Raw genomic sequence first — 21,950 nt, 5'->3', positions numbered from 1 at the left:
ACATGTTCACACAATAAAAACACTTTACACTTACATTGGATCTCTGCTTTGATGAGTCGATCACTTCTGCCTCTCTTTGTTAGCAGCTAACAAGCTAAGCTAACCAGCAGGCTCGGCTAGTACGTATACGTGCACTCAGACTAATGTATCCACATACAAAAAAATAATAACGACGTTTACTCCGTTAAACGACACACATGTGCACATGTACGTTGTAATTAAGACCTAGAAACCATAACAACCAAAACAACGTATTCTCCGCCAGACGCCATCTTGTTTTGTTCTTCCTCCTGTGTGACGTCATCGAAGTGTTATCAATTGCGGAACAAATATTGGCCAAACACATGTTTCACTGGGACAATAGTGAGTGGTGCACACTTCCTCCGCCCGGCCACAGAACAAGAGAAAAAGTCCCATTTAAGAGTTGCTGGTGTAACAATAGGAAGAATATATTCCACTCCTCTCTTCTACACGCGGCTTTTATATTGTTTCTGTTATTTACCTGATTTGTTGTTCGAAGCTAACGTGATAGTGTTAGCCCGCTAGCAGGCCTTTGTAGCAAATGCTAGGGTTTTATTTTGAGGAGTGTATTTTATATGTTCTCTATGAGAATTATATTGACTTATTTAATACTTTAACTGTTTTTTGTTGTATATTACAGTCACGCTTAACATCATTAAATATTTGTTACTAGAAAGGAACGAACGTCTCGTAATTTAAGTCTGGAATAAGTCACATGTTATTATAATAACAATAATAATAATACATTGTATTTGATACAGGGCTTTTCAGTGCACTCAAAGACGCTTTACAGGATAGACATTTTATTATTATTACCCCAAAGGGAATTAGCGGTATAAAATGGATGGATGGATGGATGGATTATTATGACAGTGTAATATAATGTATTACACATACATTGCAATAGTCTACTTTTTGGTGGTGCTAACTTTATTAGCAATAAATACAAATTATGTTGTTTTCAAGCACTTATATTACCCTGATGACATCCACCCATCCATTGTCCTACCGCTTGTCCCTTTTTGGGGTTGCAGAGGGAGCCTATCTCAGCTGCATTCGGGCAGACATATCATGGAAATTAAATCAACTGATGCATGTTATTACGAATACACTATTTGCACAATTGTAAGCAATTAATGCTCATTCGGTTAGACAAAAATAAATATTTAATGAAATAAATATTAGATATTAAAAATGGCTTTAATATACTGCACACAAATTGAACATGCATCAATATTTTGTTTGTAATCAAATATATATATATATATATATATATATATATATATATATATACTTGTGGAGGGAGGTTGTGATCAGCACACTGCAGATGTAAATGTCAGCGACCCCGTCTGGGCTACTGGAGACAGTGCACCCTCAGACGGGGGCGTGGCATGGGTGGGAAGGCGAGACGCAGCTGGCAGGTGATTAGATTTCGCAGGTGGTACGTGTGAATCTAATCAACTGTTGTCTTTAAGAATGAGCAGCCGGCAGAGGAGGAGGTGATAGGATTGGAGAGACTGAAAAGTCTTCATGAAAATGCACTTGGTTGAGAAGAACGATATTAAAAACCCTGTCAACTCTGAGCAACTGGATTCTGGCATGGATCTGTGGCACTGTGAGTAGGAAAATGCTTACAATACTATATTGCCAAAAGTATTTGGCCACCTGCCTTTACGCACATATGAACTTGAAGTGCCATCCCAAGGAATTGTCCAACATGTTTTGGTATCCTGGGGCATTCAAAGTTCCTTTCACTGGAACTAAGGGGAAAAGCCCAACTCCTGAAAAAACAAACTCACACCATAATTCCTCCCCCACCGAATTTCGCACTCTGCTCAATGCCATCAAAAATGTAGCGTTCTCCTGGCAACCTCCAAACCCAGACTGGTCCATCAGATTGCCAGATGAAAAAAGTGTGACTCATCAGTCTAGAGAAGGCGTCTCTACTGCTCTAGAGTCCAGTGGCTACGTGCTTTACACCACTGCATCCCACGCTTTGCATTGGACTTGGTGATGTATGGCTTGGATTCAGCTGTACGGCCATGGAAAGCCATTCCATGAAGCTCTCTGCCTACTGTACGTGGGTTAATTGGAAGGTCACATGAAGTTGGGAGCTCAGTAGCAACTGACAGTGCAAAGACTTTCTGCACAATGTGCTTCAGCATCTGCTGACCCCTCTCTGTCCGTTTACGTGACCTACCACTTGATGGTTGCTGTTGTTCCCAAACTCTTCACTTTTCGTGTAATAAAGTTGACTTTGGAATATTTAGAAGCGAGGACATTTCACGACTGGATTTGTTGCACAGGTGGCATCCTATGACAGTTACATGCTGGAAATCACTGAGCGGCCCATTTATTCACAAAATGTTTTTAGAAACTGTCTCCATGCCGAAGTGTTTGATATTATAAGTTATTAGAACACCTGATTGTCATCATTTGGATGGGTGGCCAAATACTTTTGGCAATGTAGTGGGTATATAACTTCTCACGCTAGTACATTTCTTATGGTGTGAGTGAGGTTCAACCAACATACTATCGCACGGCCACACTCGCTGGCACTTGTTACACGTGCTTCGCTGCACTTCTGTTTGTTTTCTGTTGGGTTACAAATGTTACTTTTGTAGGAGGAAGAACAAGGAGAGGTTATTGCCCGGAAAAGTTAAGCCAACTAGTCACAGCTCTGTAGTCCTGGTCACCGATGACGTGAGGTGGGACTATTTTGGAGGTGTGTGTCAAGGTTGGCTGGTAGGTTGGTAGTGGGAGGAGCGAGTTGGCGTCACTTGATGCTGCAGCACAATGAAACTTTTATTTGTGCAGACTGACTTAATGCAGTCATGACGGTATTAAAATCCCAGCAGGAGGTTTTCTATAAGTTGTTACTTTTTATCAATAATTAATGTAAATGGAGAAAATAAGATCAATTACACAATTCATAATAATCAATAACTGATGATTATTCCATGTGTAGAAGAACATCACCACAAATTGGTGTCAGTTCACTTGGAAAATATTATATTTGATGGACTAAAAAATATTTGACACATCTGAACTGAAGTTTGTTTGTGTTGTCTTGCGGACGTCCAACAGATGAACGCTTGTCAAGAAGAACGTCCCCTTCAGCAGCAGGAGGATCCACAGCCCCCCACTTTAAAGAAGAAAAGGAGGATCTCTGGGTTACTCAGGAGGAAGAGTTTGTTCCAGGGCAGGAGGAGGCGGATCTCAGCAAGTTTCCACTGACTGTTGTCTCTGTGAAGACTGAAGAGCATGAAGACAAACCACCTGAGTCCTCACAGCTTCATCACAGTCCAAGTAAGTACAACATCTAGATGTCATCCAATATGTATGCTAAATAGTTAAAAACTGCTAGTACAAGGCGGCTAACATTAAAGGTAATGGTAATCCTCTATTGTGCCTTTAAAGCCCCTTTAAAATCACCAACATTAATCCATTTACTTGTAGTGACCTGTATATTATCCAAGTATTAGCAGCATTGTAATTGTAAGAGCCAAATTCGAGGAACTACTTTTAGTCAAACGGCTTCTTGCTCGCAGAGAGGTAGACTAGCTACTGAGCTGCTGCTGCATCCACTCTGAGTTGGTAAAAGTTTGTTCTAGATTATAAATCATGCCTCACACTTGTATCGGCGAAGGTTTTGGCCATACACCGAGAAGTTGGTCAAATTAGTTTTAAACCCAAGGATGTCGCTAGGAAGACACGGCAAGATGCTCATTTAGCAACAAGCTGGACGAGCTGAAGGTGCAGATTGCGACAAATAAGATGATCGGGGACAGCTGCATTCTGCTCATCACGGAGATGTGGCTTCACCCGCTCATCCCGGACACGGCTATCGAGCTAGCGGGCCGCACAACACATCGGCATGACAGAACCAAAGACTCCAGTAAGAGCAGAGGAGGGAGGCTATGCATCTACGTCAACAGCAGCTGGTGCACCAACATCAAGACTGTTACCAGTCACTGTTCATCAGATTTGGAGTACGTTACTGTGGAATGCAGACTCATCTACCTTCCACGGGAGTTTAATGTTGTCATAGTAACTGCTGTTTGACATACTAGTACGGCACTCAGGGTGTTACTTGACTCCATTAGCAGTCAACAAATTGCATACCCTGAGGCAGTGCACATCATTGCTGGGGACAAAAAGGCTACCCTTTTTTGATTTTAGCTCTGCGTTCAATACCATCCTCCCCCAAAGACTGGTGCCCAAACTGACGGGGCTGGGACTGTCTTCCTCCATCTGCCACTGGATCCTGGACTTCCTGACAAATTGCTCTCAGAGGGTGGAAGTAGGCTCCCACCTCTAAGCATCCATCAGCATCAGCACCGGCTCCCCCCAGGGCTGCTAAGTTACATTTAAACCGGTGTGGGTGGCACTGGGAGCAGGTGGGTAAAGTTCCTTGCCCAAGGACACAACGGCAGTGACTAGGACCAAACCTGGAACCGTCGAGTTGCTGGCACGGCCGCTCTCCCACCCGAGCCACGCTGGCCTTAGAATGTATTAAATTCTATCAATATCTCATAAAAATCGTAAATACATCGTAGAAATGTCTCAATAATTCCATGAACAATATTTTTATTTTGGAACTTTGTAATGTAACGTGTTTCTACATACACTTCTGTTAAAACGTAATAATCACTTATTCTTCTCTTTTGTTAAAATGTAATAAACATATGTTTTGTTGCATGATACTTTAAATTAAAGAGCTTTAGCACGGTTTCTGTGGATCATTTAAAAGCGTTAAGTCATTCAATGGACTTTGCCTAAATTAAGGCCTTAAATGGTGTTAAAAAGCATTAAATACGATGTCCAGAGACATTAAAATATCATTGTAATCGTAGGTCGGGACCCATATAAATGAAAAATAAACCTAATAACTTAATTCTTGTCCTCATCAATACATTGCTATGCCCATCTGTTTCCTTCTTGGTCTGTGGATTTTAAACTGGACTAAGAGGTCTCACTCTGTGCATCGCTCTCAGCACCTGAGCATGTTAATTCCACAGTAGACTTACATGAACAAAGTGATCCTCTTGTCACTCATTCACAATCTTTGTTTCGGCTACTTGCAGTTCTCTTCCACATGTTTTCCCGTGTGCAGTAGTGTTAGCGACATTCACTTTAATGTTGGAGATGGAAATAGTCATTTTAATACAACGCTGAAGTACAGGCCCTCATATAGCTGCCCGGGATATGCCTTTTGTATAATTATTTTATTTTGGGGCTTTTGGAATCATCATGCCTTTGTCCATTTATGTCAAGGGGGGTGAAATTAGGTCTGAAAACCTTTAGACAAGTTGACTTCATGTTCATTAGGACTTTTCAAAATGTAAAATACCCTCCACCTTAAACAGAATATTTTACTCTGAAAGTAAACTAGATCATTTATTTTGTGTTTATGCATGACTTTCTGTCCCACACGAGCAGATTTTAGCTCTATTGAACCACCTTGTTGTGTCGACCACTAAATATAGAAGCCAGGTTTTGGAAACTGACACATTGACTTAAAATAAAAAAAAAACGGAACGAGTCTGTTGCCATGGCGCCGCCGTTCCAGATCTAGTGGAAATCCCTGTTACACTTAAAAGCGTTGCTTGGCGAGATTAATGATGAAACCTTACTTTGGGTTCAAGGCACGAAGCAAAAGGAAATACACTTTCAAACCAAAGCACAAGATGGCGCCATAGCAGAGACAACAATACAGAGTACAGATATACACTCTAAACGACCTAATCTTTTATCCAACTTTATACATCAGTAACTGACATTAAAATCACAGTGGGCGCTGGAGCCTATCCCACTTGCACACAGGCAGCAAGGAATTTATCGCAATATAGATTTTAGGCCATATTGTCCATCCCTCTTATTTTCCTGTGAACAATGTTGTAAAGAGCAGTGTGTTTGTTTTCAGGCCAATTCATATAATAACTTGTTTTTTTAAGTTCATGTGAACTTACTGACTGAATCTGGACATTTCTCAAGCATGTTTGTCATTTTATGTCCTGCAGATGTCTGTGAAAAACAACTTCTGCCTGAAAAACAGGAGTGTAGCTACAGGATGGTGAAGGAGGATCCATCAAAGAAGACCAGGTGTCACGGACCCTTTGGCGTCTCCTTTTTCTCTTTGACACAGACCCTTCCCTGTAAAAAGTAAGAGGAAGACTCACTGACGCCCCACATTAAAGAGAAAGAGGTGGAATACAACATCAGTCAGGAGGGAGAGCCTCTTAAAGGACTGGTGGAGTTCCCAGTGATTGGTGTCCCTGTGAAGAGTAAAGGTGATGAGGTCAAAGGTGAAAGTGAGGAGAAGGGCGAGGCGGAGCCTCCAAGCAGCAGCTCAACACAACACATGACAACAGAAGCTGATGGAGACCACTGTGGAGGATCACAAGCAGACAAGCTCTTAGCTCCACTATCAGATAGTGAGGACACAACGTCACATTCTCCTGACACTGATGATGAAGACTCTAAAGATGATAAGACATGTCACACCGACAACACTCACTTCAAGTGTTCTCACTGTGACAAATTCTTTCATTCCCGTTCTTATCTGAAAATACACATGAGAACACACACTGGAGATAAACCGTTTTCCTGCTCAGAATGTGGTAAATGTTTTACTAACAGTCAGTTTGAAAATACACATGAGAACACACACTGGAGAAAAACCGTTTTCCTGCTCAGAATGTGGTAAATGTTTTACAGTAAGTCAGAGTTTGAAAGTACACATGACAATACACACTGGAGAAAAACCTTTTTCTTGTTCATTCTGTGGTAAAGGTTTTACACAAAAAAATATGGTAAACGAACACATGCCAATACACACTGGAGAAAAACATTTTACCTGTTCGATATGCGGTAAAAGTTTTACACACAGAGTTTAAAAAAAACACACAATGTTGCACACTGGTGAAAAACCTTTTATCTGCTCAATATGTGGCTCATCTTTTAGGGGGAAGGAATATTTGAAAGTGCACATGAGAACACACACTGGTGAAAAGCCTTTTTCCTGTTCAGTCTGTGGTAAAGGTTTTGCAGAAAGTCAACATTTGAAAAAACACGCGAGAACACACACTGGTGAAAAATCACATTCCTGTTCAATCTGCAACAGAAGCTTTTGTGAACGATCAACCCTTAGAGCACATATGAGAACACACACAGGAGAGAAAGAGTTTAGTTGCAGTGTGTGTGGTGAAAGATTCTCTAAGTACCAGTGTAAGAAACACAAGTGTGCTGGTGAGAACAGCAGCAGCAAATGAAACTGCAGGATTTGAAACAAACTTGATTTGAAAAAAAATTGTTTTGACTTTGTAAGAACATCAACCCATAAAACATTTGTGACATTGTTGTTTGTGTAACAATATTTTAATATGCTTCTACATTTATAGATCAGTTATTTTGTATTAGGTTTTTTTTTTAACCCGAGTACATGCAAAGACATTTATCAACAACACCCAGAAACGCCGCCGGCTTTGCAGGGCCCAAGCTCATCTAAGATGGACTGATGCAAAGTGGAAGAGTCCACATTTCAAATTGTTTTTGGAAACTGGACGTTGTGCCCTCCGGACCAAAGAGGAAAATAAACATCCAGATTGTTGTAGGCGCAAGGTTCAAAAGCCAGCATCTGTGATGGTATGGGGGTGTATTAATGCACATAATGGGGGATGGCATGGCGAAGTTGGGAGAGTGGCCGTGCCAGCAATCTGAGGGTAACTGGTTCAATCCCCACCTTCGACCATCCAAGTCACGCCCGTTGTGTTCTTGGGCAAGACACCTCACCCTTGCTCCCGATGGGTCCTGTTTAGCGCCTTACATAGCAGCTCCCGCCATCAGTGTGTGTGAACGGGTGAATGTGGAAATACTGTCAAAGCGCTTTGGGCTCCTTAAAAAGGGGTAGAAAAGCACTATACAAGTACAACCATTTACCATTTATTTACCCAAAGCATGGGTAACTTACACATCTGTGAAGGCAACATTAATGCTGAAAGGTACATACAGGTTTTGGAGCAACATATGGTGCCATCCAAGCAACGTCATTCTCGTGGACGCCCCTGCTTATTTCAGCAAGACAATACCAAGCCACATTCTGCACATGTTAAACAGCCTAGCTTCGTAGTAAAAGAGTGTGGGTACTAGACTGGCCTGCCTGTAGTCCAGACTTGTCTCCCATTGAAAAAGGTTGGTGCATTATGAAGCCTAAAATACCACAATACTCTTTATTGTATTATTTGAATATCTTAGTATTGCATAATAAGGTACACGTTTAATTTAAAACACCATTTTTTACAGGTGGGGGTGGGGGGTCCTCGGCCTAGAAAACGTTGAAGTCCACTATAGAGCTGGACAGTATAGCGGCCGTGCCAGTAACCTGAGCGTTCCCGGTTCAATAGGCTTCTGGCATCCTAGTCATGTCTGTTGTGTCCTTGAGCAAAACACTTTACACTTTCTCCTGATGGGTGATGGTTTGGGCCTAGCATGGTAGCTCCTGTCATCAGTGGGTGAATGGTTGGATGTAGAAATAGTGTCAAAGGGCTTTCAGTACCTTGAAAGTAGAAAAGCGCTATACAAATATAACCCATTTACATTTTACAATGGAGACCCCAGAACAACCCAACTGTACATCAAGCAAAATTAGGAAAGAATTCCACTTGAAAAGCTTAAAAAATGTGTCTCCTCAGTTCCCAATTGTTTACTGAGTGTCGTTAAAAGGAAAGGCCATGTAACACAGTGGTAAAAATACCTCTGTGACAACTTGTTTGCAATGTGTTGCTGCCATTAAATTCTAGTTAATGATTATTTGCGAAAAAAATGTGTACCTTTCTCAGTTCGAACATTAAATATCTTGTCTTTGCAGTCTATTTAAATGAATATGAATTGAAAAGGATTTGCAAATCATTGTATTCTGTTTTATTTACCATTCAAACAATGTGCCAAATTCACTGGTTTTGGGTTTTGTAGATTCATAATACAATTGTAGACTTATTCATAATAGTTATTTTTAATAGGTTTTTGAATTTACTGAAGTGTTACATATTTTCATATGTAATTGTTAATAATCCCATAGATTAGCACCTTTATATGATATACATATTTGCTGGTTCACATCTGAAACATCCTCTGGACCACTTCAGGGAGCATATGATTATTTACTTTATACATCATTTGAACAGTTGTCTTTTATACAATTTAAACGTGTGATTTTATGAATCATCTGTTGGGTTTCTTTTGTTTTTACAAATTTACATTTGTGGATTAAAAAAAAAATCCTCGTGTTTTAAACATTTTTTGCCTTTTCTTTTAACTTTTTAAACATCCCCAAAACAATATCAATGTCAATCAAAGTTTGGAGTGTCAGGCAAAGGCCAATATTGTACAACATCTCACAGAGTTTGCTTTGCATACATTCATAAAATAAACTGTTTATTTTGTTTCCCTATCACAGAACGAACAATCAATCAATCAATGTTTACTTACATAGCCCTAAATCACTAGTGTCTCAAAGGGCTGCACAAACCACTACAACATCCTCGGTAGGCCCACATAAGGGCAAGGAAAACTCACACCCAGTGGGACATTGGTGACAATAATGCCTATGAGAACCTTTGAGAGGAGGAAAGCAATGGATGTCGAGCGGGTCTAACATAATACTGTGAAAGTTCAATCCATAATGGATCCAACACAGTCGCGAGAGTCCAGTCCAAAGCGGATCCAACACAGCAGCGAGAGTCCCGTTCACAGCGGAGCCAGCAGGAAACCATCCCAAGCGGAGGCGGATCAGCAGCGCAGAGATGTCCCCAGCCGATACACAGGCGAGCAGTACATGGCCACCGGATCGGAACGGACCCCCTCCACAAGGGAGAGTGGGACATAGAAGAAAAAGAACAGAAACGGCAGATCAACTGGTCTAAAAAGGGAGTCTATTTAAAGGCTAGAGTATACAAATGAGTTTTAAGGTGAGACTTAAATGCTTCTACTGAGGTGGCATCTCGAACTGTTACCGGTAGGGCATTCCAGAGTACTGGAGCCCGAAATGAAAAAGCTCTAAAGCCCGCAGACTTTTTTGGGACTTTGGGAATCACTAATAAGCGGGAGTCCTTTGAACGCAAATTTCTTGCCGGGACATATGGTACAATACAATCGGCAAGATAGGATGGAGCTAGACCGTGTAGTATTTTATACGTAAGTAGTAAAATCTTAAAGTCACATCTTAAGTGCACAGGAAGCCAGTGCAGGTGAGCCAGTACAGGCGTAATGTGATCAAACTTTCTTGTTCTTGTCAAAAGTCTAGCAGCCGCATTTTGTACCAACTGTAATCTTTTAATGCTAGACATGGGGAGACCCGAAAATAATACGTTACAGTAATCGAGACGAGACGTAACAAACGCATGGATAATGATCTCAGCGTCTTTAGTGGACAGAATGGAGCGAATTTTAGCGATATTACGGAGATGAAAGAAGGCCGTTTTAGTAACGCTTTTAATGTGTGACTCAAAGGACAGAGTTGGGTCGAAGATAACACCCAGATTCTTTACCGTGTCGCCTTGTTTAATTGTTCGGTTGTCAAATGTTAGAGTTGTATCATTAAATAGAGTTCGGTGTCTAGCAGGACCGATAATCAGCATTTCTGTTTTTTGGCGTTGAGTTGCAAAAAGTTAGCGGACATCCATTGTTTAATTTCATTAAGACACGCCTCCAGCTGACTACAATCCGGCGTGTTGGTCAGCTTTAGGGGCATGTAGAGTTCGGTGTCATCAGCATAACAGTGAAAGCTAATACCGTATTTGCGTATGATGTCACCTAACGGCAGCACGTAGATGCTGAAGAGTGCAGGGCCAAGGACCGAACCCTGGGGAACTCCACACGTTACCTTAACGTAGTCCGAGGTCACATTGTTATGGGAGACACACTGCATCCTATCAGTAAGATAAGAGTTAAACCAAGACAGGGCTAAGTCTGACATACCAATTCGTGTTTTGATATGTTCTAATAAAATATTATGATCGACGGTATCGAAAGCAGCGCTAAGATCGAGGAGCAGCAACATAGATGACGCATCAGAATCCATCGTTAGCAATAGATCATTAGTCATTTTTGCGAGGGCTGTCTCCGTGGAGTGATTTGCCCTGAAACCGGATTGAAAGGTTTCACATAGATTGTTAGACGCTTAGTGTTCATTTAACTGCTCCGCAACAATTTTTTCGAGGATTTTTGAAATAAAGGGAAGGTGAGACACCGGTCGGTAGTTTACCATGAGGTCAGGATCGAGGTTAGGTCTTTTAAGAAGAGGATGAATAACCGCTTTTTTGAATGCTAGGGGAACAGTGCCCGAGGAAAGTGATAAGTTCATAATATTTAGCACTGATGGACCTAATAATACAAAAAGCTCCTTGATAAGTTTCCCAGGAAGAGGGTCAAGTAAACATGTTGTTTGTTTTATTCCATTTACACGTTGTAACAATTCCTCTAATGTTATTTCCTCAAAACAAGAGAAACTATTTTGGAGGGCAGTATCCGCCGTATATACAATCGTGTCAGTGTTAATAGAACCCAGTTGTAGCTGGGACGCATTGTCTTTAATCTCCTTTCTAATGACTTTAATTTTCTTACTAAATAATTGCATAAAGTCATCAGCTGAATGGGTGGAGCTACTGGAAGGAGTCCCTTGTTGGGATAGCGATGCTACCGTACTAAACAAAAATTTAGGATCGTTTTTATTACGGTGGATGAGATTTGAGTAATATTTAGCTTTAGCTAAGGTAAGCATGCGTTTATAAGTTATTAAACCATCACTCCATGCTTGATGGTGCACCTCAAGTTTAGTCGTGCGCCATTTGCGTTCCAGCTTTCTACATAATAATTTCTGAGCTCTAGTTTCTTCTGTAAACCACGGGGTACGCTTTTTTGGAGCCTTTTTTAACTTTAGCGGTGCTATGTTATCAAAGGTTTCGCGCAGGGCGTCGTTAAAGTTGTTAGTGAGGTTATCAATAGAGCCCACATACTTTGGGAATGGTGCCATTACCGAGGGCAGTAGGTCAGCAAGAGTTGTCGTTGTGGCCGTATTAATGTTGCGGCTGCTATGGATAGATAGATAGATAGATAGATAGATAGATAGATAGATAGATAGATAGATAGATAGATAGATAGATAGATAGATAGATAGATAGATAGATAGATGGATAGATAGATAGATAGTACTTTATTGATTCCTTCAGGAGAGTTCCTTCAGGAAAATTTTAATTCCAGCAGCAGTGTACAGAGTTAAGATCAATTAAAAAAAAAAAAAAAAAAAAAGTAAAAAGTAAATAATGGGGAAACAAAATAGAGAAATTTTACAAAAAAAATAAAAACAATGGGAATAACAATATAACAGTAAAATAAGAATATAACAAGACAAAGTAGCAGTTATTGTTATTATTAGTTTGCCGAACATGCGTCTGAACCTCGAATTTTATAAAGGTAATGATCGGACAATACTTTAGTATACGGGAGTATCGTAACTTTGGAAACGGTGATACCCCTGACAAGCACTAGGTCTATCGTATTACCGTTGCAATGCGTGGGTTCATTTATTATTTGTGTGAGACCACAGCTATCAATTATAGTCTGGAGCGCTATGCACGGTGGGTCCGATGGGGTATTCATATGGATATTAAAGTCCCCCATTATGATTATATTATCGGCGTGTGTCACTAGATCAGCAACAAACTCTGAGAATTCATTGATAAAGTCTGAATAGGGCCCTGGGGGGCGGTAGATAACAGCCAGGTGTAGAGGCAGCGGTGTGACAGACCTCATAGTAAGCACCTCAAACGATTTATATTTATTATTTATGTTAGGACTAAGGTTAAAGTTTTCGTTGTATATTAGTGCAACCCCCCCACCCCTTTTAAGAGGACGGGAAATATGCGCATGTGTAAAGTTAGGAGGACATGCCTCGTTTAGCGCAAAAAAGTCGTTTGGTTTCGCTGAGACCGATGACGTTAAGATTGTTGTCTCTGATGATATCATTAACTAACAACGTTTTGGGAGACAATGATCTTATGTTTAAAAAACCTATATTATAGAAAGTGGGCTGTTTTAGGGAATGTTTGATCAAATTATCCGTAGTAGCAATATTAATAATGTTGTGTTTATTATGCCCAGTGCATTTAGTATAATTACGACCATATCTAGGAATTGATACGACGGGAATTTTCCGATTGTTTGTCTGTTGCTTTGATAAACTGCACACATCATAGTTAGCCACCTCAGTAAAACACATGTCCAACTCTGAAACACTCAAAGCAGAAAAAACTTGTTCTAATTTAACTGACTCCTTACCCAGACCAGTAGTCTCGCATCTTCCATTTAAATCCGGCTTCAGGATGGAGGGAAGTGGTGTTCTGTGGGGATTAGCCTTCTGCTTTGTTTTTAGCCCCGCTCGGCATCCGCGTTTCCGATCACACCGCTGTCGTCTGCTCCGTAGACGGCCCCCGCTGCTACTATACTCCCCTGCTTCACAGGCCGCTGGATGTAGCCGTCGAAGTATTCCCGTGCTAGTTAGCAGGTCTAGCAAGCACGCGTCTATCAGTCCAAAACGGCCCGATATGTCCACATCCAGAAGTGTCTGGCGGTCGTACGTGATCACGGAGTGACCACGATGTGAGCCAGCCATAAAGTTTGTAGAATCGTCCGGTATTTCTGCCAAATGTTCCATATTTAGCAGGAGCTCCTCGAGGTCGCAGCCCTTCCGGGCGCCGCCATCTTCATTATCAGAATCAGAAATACTTTACTAATCCCGGAGGGGAAATAAAAATGATCAGCACTGTTATAAATCTGTGAATATTCAATGTGATAATGTATGATATTAATACCATAAAAAAGTGGTACGTTTGGGGAATGTGTAATATTGTTTGTATGAACATCCTGAATGTTTTCATGCTAGAATAGTTTTAATTAGTAGAGAGTGAATAAAATGAGGCAAAAATAATAATAATGGTTTGTTCTAAGACTGTTTATGAATATTTAAAGATAATTAAAATACCAAAATGGAGCTTACATCCTCAGTGAACTGAACTCCAGCAGTAAAGATGAGATAAATAATGTGAAAAGGTCAGAAGTCAAATGTTTCTTCAGGTAATACATGGAGCCTCTGCTGCCACCCTGCGGCCGTTAGAAAGAATGCATACATTTTGTTTTGACGTCCTTATAGCTGCTTTTTACTTTCTGTCCTGTTTGTGTCCAAGTCTGTAGTGTGGGCCATAGTACAGAAGGAGGAGGATATTCTGTTAATAACCTGTGGAGGGCAGCAATAGACTTAAGATGTTCTACTAGTCTGCTGGAAATAGAAAGAAGACATACGTAATAAAATGTACAGAACAGGCAAGAAATAAGAGTGAGAAGATCAAAATAATCTTCAAAGCAGCAGCAAAGTTTTTAAATGTAAAAGAACTATCTTGGGAACAGGTGCAAGGTGAACTACAGAGAGGAGACGAAACGGAGTCATGTGACCACAATCCAACGCCATGTTGATTGTTCAGTGGAATGCCAGAAGTTTAATAGCAAACTGACAGGAATTAAAGGGATATGTTGGAGCCAAATTTCCTTATTTGTTTAAATTGTTTTTATTTTGTTTTCTCTAATTGATTGCTGTCCTCAGTTCTGCTGAATTTCCCTTTTGGCAGATTGCTCCGCCCACTTCCTCTTGAGAACCAGGAAGTGTGGACAGGGATGGGACTGTTGCTGTGGTGCGGTTGCCATGGTAGCCTCCTTAAATTGGGTTCAGTTGTGAACATTCAGGCGGCAATTGCATGGAGGACAAACAGTTTTCGACCGTGTGGTGTGTGGTCAGGTCTCGCTGCTGTGACAATGTGCCATTCAAGGTCAGCATACATAATTTTCTAGAACCTACATTTCATTTCATTTTGATAGCTTGGAATAAAGGGATTGTCATATCCAAACACATTTCTACAGTACTGGACATTCAATCATTTGCACGCATTAAACTGGTCAACACAGTCGCCCTCAGTATCGGCCCAAAGGTAAGGGCTGTACAATGATAATAAAATGCCTCATAGCCGATTATACAAATGTGATCAATTCATGTTGATACTGTCCTGCCACAGTAAATGGGTTCCCCTTTTAAAGGGCAAATTCCTCCCAGGGTCCTTGGTCCTAATTACTGTCTGGATAAAGTAAGGAGAATATAATTTAGGAAAACAATTTATTTTACAAACAGACTAGAATAAGTAACGCATTTTTACTGGTATTACATTTGACAGAACACCTGCATCATCTTCTCAACAACACCCACATTCTTACGTAAAACATATTTAAGAATGGTGGTAATAAATTAATATAAAGTTAGCAAAGATGTGAGAGTAAGAAGTAGAAAAACCTGTTCTGTGTAACACAACTTGTTGTTTCTTGAAAACAGCGTCCAGTAGTTAATGTTGTCCCTCCTTTTCCTTTTAGTTGGAAAAAGTTCCTCCTCGTACTCTCTATATTGTTACATTGAATATTCACATGTTTAAAACAGTGCTGGAAATTTTAATTTCCCCTCGGGGATTAATAAAGTATTTCTGATTCTGATAATTACATCACTCTCATAAAGCCTTTAAAGCTGAATATGTTTTTTTTTACCATAGCTCAGCTTCACAATGTTGGAATATTGACTGCTGATATTAATATTCTTCTATTGTTTAGAATATTACACTTTACTCTTTTTCTATGGTCAAATGAACAGGATGAAAGTGTCTTTAATTGTCACTACTGAGTGTAACTATGTATAATTATGTATATAATAATCTTCCATTATTCACCTTCATTACCGCTTGATTTAACTCTCATCTTTTTTTATCCAGAGAGAACTTGACCATAAAAAGATGTCTGCACATCAATAAACTGTCACTAAAACTTCAATAAAACTAAATATATCATATTTGGAGATTGCAAAAATGTAAAACACAAATTATGATGGAAAATATTGAAATGAAAAAAATACACGTAATTACATTTATAAGGGTTTAATATAGACGATGAAGTAAGCTAGACACTACATATAAATATTATAAAGAAAACATTAAAAAAAATGGAGTGCAGTACTGAATAAAATAAAATATATACGTACAAAAATTGACTACAATTATTGTACCCAACTTTAGTTGAAGCAGTGACGTGCGGTCAGGAGAAGCAGGGCCTCTCCTGTGATCATGCAAAAAAATTAAATATATAATGATAAAATAATTACTCTCTGAGCACTCCCCACAGGACTTCCCGAGGGACACGGTCGAATGCCTTCTCCAAGTCCACAAAGCACATGTAGACTGGTTGGGCAAACTCCCATGCACCCTCAAGAACCCTGCCAAGAGTATAGAGCTGGTCCACAGTTCCACGACCAGGACGAAAACCACACTGTTCCTCCTGAATCCGAGGTTCGACTATCCGGCGAAGCCTCCTCTCCAGTACACCTGAATAAACCTTACCGGGAAGGCTGAGGAGTGTGATCCCACGATAGTTGGAACACACCCTCCGGTCCCCCTTCTTAAAGAGAGGGACCACCACCCCGGTCTGCCAATCCAGAGGTACCGCCCCCGATGTCCACGCGATGTTGCAGAGTCTTGTCAACCAACAAAGCCCCACAGCATCCAGAGCCTTAAGAAACTCCGGGCGGATCTCATCCACCCCCGGGCCTTGCCGCCGAGGAGCTTTTTAACTACCTCAGCGACCTCGGCCCCAGAAATAGGAGAGTCCCCTACAGATTCCCCAGGCACTGCTTCCTCATAGGAAGACGTGTTGGTGGGATTGAGGAGGTCTTCGAAGTATTCCCTTCACCGATCCACAACATCCGCAGTCGAAGTCAGCAGAACACCATCCGCACCATACACGGTGTTGATAGTGCACTGCTTCCCCTTCCTGAGGCGCCGTATGGTGGTCCAGAATCGCTTCGAAGCCGTCCGGAAGTCGTTTTCCATGGCTTCCCCGAACTCTTCCCATGTCCGAGTTTTTGCCTCCGCGACCGCTAAAGCTGCACACCGCTTGGCCCGTCGGTACCCGTCCACTGCCTCCGGAGTCCTATGAGCCAAAAGAACCCGATAGGACTCCTTCTTCAGCTTGACGGCATCCCTCACTGCTGGTGTCCACCAACGGGTTCTGGGATTACCGCCACGACAGGCACCAACAACCTTGCGGCCACAGCTCCAATCAGCCGCCTCGACAATAGAGGTTCGGAACATGGTCCACTCGGACTCAATGTCCCGCACCTCCCTCGTGACATGTTCAAAGTTCTCCCGGAGGTGTGAATTGAAACTCTCTCTGACAGGAGACTCTGCCAGACGTTCCCAGCAGACCCTCACAATGCGCTTGGGCCTGCCAGGTCTGTCCGGCATCCTCCCCCACCATCGCAGCCAACTCACCACCAGGTGGTGATCGGTAGAAAGCTCCGCCCCTCTCTTCACCCGAGTGTCCAAAACATAAGGCCGCAAATCCGATGACACCACTACAAAGTCGATCATGGAACTGCGGCCTAGGGTGTCCTGGTGCCAAGTGCACATATGGACACCCTTATGTTTGAACATGGTGTTTGTTATGGACAATCCGTGACGAGCACAAAAGTCCAATAACAAAACACCACTCGGGTTTAGATCCGGGCGACCATTCTTCCCAATCACGCCTCTCCAGGTTTCACTGTCGTTGCCAACATGAGCGTTGAAGTCTCCCAGTAGGACAAGGGAATCACCCGGAGGAGCACTTTCCAGTACTCCCTCGAGTGTACCCAAAAAGGGTGGGTATTCTGAACTGCTGTTTGGTGCGTAAGCACAAACAACAGTCAGGACCCGTCCCCCCACCCGAAGGCGAAGGGAAGCTACCCTCTCGTCCACTGGGTTGAACTCAAACGTGCAGGCTTTGAGCCGGGGGGCAACGAGAATTGCCACCCCAGCCCGTCGCCTCTCACTGCCGGCAACGCCGGAGTGGAAGAGGGTCCAGTCCCTCTCGAGAGAACTGGTTCCAGAACCCTTGCTGTGCGTCGAGGTGAGTCCGACTATATCCAGCCGGAACTTCTCTACCTCGCGCACTAGCTCAGGCTCCTTCGCCCCCAGTGAGGTGACGTTCCACGTCCCAAGAGCTAGCTTCTGTAGTCGAGGATCGGACCGCCAAGTGCCCTGCCTTCGGCTGCCGCCCAGCTCACAATGCACCCGACCTCTATGGCCCCTCCTATGAGTGGTGAGCCCATTGGAGGGATGATCCACGGTGCGTCTTCGGGCTGTGCCCGGCCGGGCCCCATGGGGACAGGCCCGGCCACCAGGCGCTCGCCATCGTGCCCCAACTCCGGGCCTGGCTCCAGAGCGGGGTGCTCAGAGAGTATGGGGTATCGGACTGTCTTATTGTGGCAGTCCGCTCCCTGTATGATCAGTGTCAGAGCTTGGTCCGCATTGCTGGCAGTAAGTCGGACACGTTTCCAGTGAGGGTTGGACTCCGCCAAGGCTGTCCTTTGTCACCGATTCTGTTCATAACTTTTATGGACAGAATTTCTAGGTGCAGCCAAGGCGTTGAGGGGTTCCGGTTTGGTGGCCACGGAATTAGGTCTCTGCTTTTTGCAGATGATGTAGTCCTGATGGCTTCATCTGGCCGGGATCTTCAGCTCTCACTGGATCGGTTCGCAGCCGAGTGTGAAGCGACCGGAATGAGAATCAGCACCTCCAAGTCCGAGTCCATGGTTCTCGCCCGGAAAAGGGTGGAGTGCCATCTCCGGGTTGGGGAGGAGACCCTGCCCCAAGTGGAGGAGTTCAAGTACCTAGGAGTCTTGTTCACGAGTGGGGGAAGAGTGGATCGTGAGATCGACAGGCGGATCGGTGCGGCGTCTTCAGTAATGCGGACGTTGTATCGATCCGTTGTGGTGAAGAAGGAGCTGAGCCGGAAGGCAAAGCTCTCAATTTACCGGTCGATCTACGTTCCCATCCTCACCTATGGTCATGAGCTTTGGGTCATGACCGAAAGGATAAGATCACGGGTACAAGCGGCCGAAATGAGTTTCCTCCGCCGGGTGGCAGGGCTCTCCCTTAGAGATAGGGTGAGAAGCTCTGCCATCCGGGAGGAGCTCAACGTAAAGCCGCTGCTCCTCCACATCGAGAGGAGCCAGATGAAGTGGTTCGGGCATCTGGTCAGGATGCCACCCGAACGCCTCCCTAGGGATGTGTTTAGGGCACGTCCAGCTGGTAGGAGGCCACGGGGAAGACCCAGGACACGTTGGGAAGACTATGTCTCCCGGCTGGCCTGGGAATGCCTCGGGATCCCCCGGGAAGAGCTAGACGAAGTGGCTGGAGATAGGGAAGTCTGGGCTTCCCTGCTTAGGCTGCTGCCCCCGCGACCCGACCTCGGATAAGCGGAAGATGATGGTTGGATGGATGGATGGATGGATAAAATAATTATAATTGTTAGTTTTTAATTTTCATTTACAAGCCCCGTTTCTATATGAGTTGGGAAATTGTGTTGGATGTAAATATAAACGGGATACAATGATTTGCAAATCCTTTTCAACCCATATTCAGTTGAATATGCTACAGTGACAAGATATTTGATGTTCAAACTGATAAACTTTTTTTTTTGCAAATAATAACTTTAGAATTTGATGCCAGTAACATGTGACAAAGAAGTTGGGAAAGGTGGCAATAATTACTGATAAAGTTGAGGAATGCTCATCAAACACTTATTTAGAACATCCCACAGGTGTGCAGGCTAATTGGGAACAGGTGGGTGCCATGATTGGGTATAAAAGCAGCTTCCATGAAATGCTAAGTAATTCACAAACAAGGTTGGGGTGAGGGTCACCAATTTGTAAGCAAATTGTTGAACATTTTAAGAACAACATTTCTCAACGAGCTATTGCAAGGAATTTGGGGATTTTACCATCTACAGTCCGTAAAATCATCAAAAGGTTCAGAGAATCTGGAGAAATCACTGCACATAAGCGATGTTATTATGGAACTTTGAGCCCTCAGGCGGTACTGCATCAAAAACCAACATCAGTGGGTAAAGGATATCACCACATGTGCTCAGGAACATTTCATATAACCACTGTCAGTAACTACAGTTGGTCGCTACATAAAATTATCAATCAAAAAAAAAAAACATCCGTTAGGGCAAGTTAAAACTGTACTATGCAAAGCAAAAGCCATTTATCAACAACACCCAGAAACGCCACCGGCTTGGCTGGGCCCGATCTCATCTAAGATGGACTGATGCAAAGTGGAAAAGTGTTCTGTGGTCTGAAGAGTCCACATTTCAATTTATATTTGAAAAATGTGGACATGGTGTCCTCCGAAACAAAGAGGAAAATAACCATCCAGATTGTTAGAGGCGCAAAGTTCAAAAGCCAGCCTATGTGATGGTATGGGGGTGCATTAATGGCCAAGGCATGGGTAACTTACACATCTGTGAAGGCACCATTAATGCTGAATGGTCCATACAGGTTTTGGAGCAACATTTGTTGTCATCCACGCAACGCTATTATGAACGCCCCTGTTTATTTCAGCAAGACAATGCCAAGCCACGTGTTACAACAGCGTGGCTTCGTATTAAAAGAGTGCGGGTACTTTCCTGGCCCACTTGCAGTCCAGACATGTCTCCCATGGAAAATGTGTGGCGCATTATGAAGTGTAAAATACGACAACGGAGACCCTGGACTGTTGAACGACTGAAGCTCTACATAAAACAAGAAAATAATTCCACTTTCAAAGCTTCAACAAGTACTTTCCTCTGTTCCCAAACGTTTATTGAGTGTTGTTAAAAGAAAAGATGATGTAACACCCTAGTGGGCACAGAGACGTTTAATTAACATTGAAACAACGTTACTTTCCTGTGTTGAAATAACGTTGGATTTGGGTTGAAAATGAAAGTTGGATCAACGTTTAAATACCGACGTTGAATCAATGTCAACGTTTCAACGTTGATTCAACTTTCAGTTTCAACCCAAGATCAACCAACCAATTATCAACGTAATATCAACCAATATATCAATATAATTGAAGACAAAAAAAAAAGTGCACATATAGCTCCAGGCTGAATCCTGTTAATGCAAAATTAAAATTAAGTACAAAGAAAATGGAGAATGTCAATCAATATTATTATTTATTTAGCCTGTGATGCCCATCCTATTCCTCCCTTCCGTCCAGGGGCATATTTCAGTTTATTTTTATGGCATCATGGACCATCGTTTCGGTCCCCTTCTGGGTATCCAAGACACTAGCTGTAAACAGGCAAAATGAATACAAATTAATTAAGGGTGCATGTGATTTACCCCAATCAAGTTAATGTAATTATTAAACACACACACAAACTCACCTGTGACTAAATCGAGCAGCTTCGTATCGGCAAAGCTATTTTTTTCCCCCTTTCCCCTTCATGTTCAGATTGGACATTAATTAATTTGTCATGAGCCTGAAATTGAACACGCAAGTCATACATGCAGGCCAAAATGTACGGAATTTTGCATTATTATAATTCCCGATCCAGCACTCATAGATTAGAATTTGGGTCTTAGATTCGCCTATTTTTAATATACATGTAGAGAAAGAGGAAATACATGTCTATGATGGTGCTTAAAGAGCTCTTTAAGTCATATCCACCAATCTTTGAGAGCCTGGCTGTCTGCAAATATACAAGAGAATGTGTTTAGCATACGCTGGGGGAAGGGGCTGGCAAATACATACATATACATTCAAGTACTGTCAAAATAAACGTTGAGAATCGGCATGAGATAAATTTCTCGTTTTCCTGCATCCCTCTTGTGAAAGGGCCAAAATTATATCGATATAAATAACCAGTATTATCTCAAGGTACAAACCTGAATCTTTATGGACGTCGGTGGTTTTCTTTGCAGTGAAATAGTTCGATTTCAAATTCAAATCTTCACTCTTCGTCTTGCTTGCTGGATTGGA

At 42.4% G+C, this 21,950-nt stretch overlaps 1 protein-coding gene across 2 annotated transcripts in view; it reads right to left on the bottom strand.

Moving 5' to 3' along the window:
* LOC133545570 (gastrula zinc finger protein XlCGF26.1-like) overlaps positions 1-21,950 on the bottom strand; it is a 384,938-nt gene that overhangs the window by 8,735 nt on the left and 354,253 nt on the right. The window contains exon 1 of one of the 2 annotated variants that reach the window (XM_061891276.1): positions 35-305. The exons of the other annotated variant lie outside the window; for it this stretch is intronic. The gene's annotated coding sequence lies outside the window, so the exon portion shown is untranslated. Of the gene's footprint in view, positions 1-34; positions 306-21,950 lie in introns of those variants that run through there. 2 annotated transcript variants of the gene reach the window in all.

Source organism: Nerophis ophidion, linkage group LG28, assembly GCF_033978795.1.
Source record: "Nerophis ophidion isolate RoL-2023_Sa linkage group LG28, RoL_Noph_v1.0, whole genome shotgun sequence".
NCBI classification, from domain to species: Eukaryota; Metazoa; Chordata; class Actinopteri; order Syngnathiformes; family Syngnathidae; genus Nerophis; species Nerophis ophidion.
This window is presented reverse-complemented; position numbering and strand designations above follow the sequence as displayed.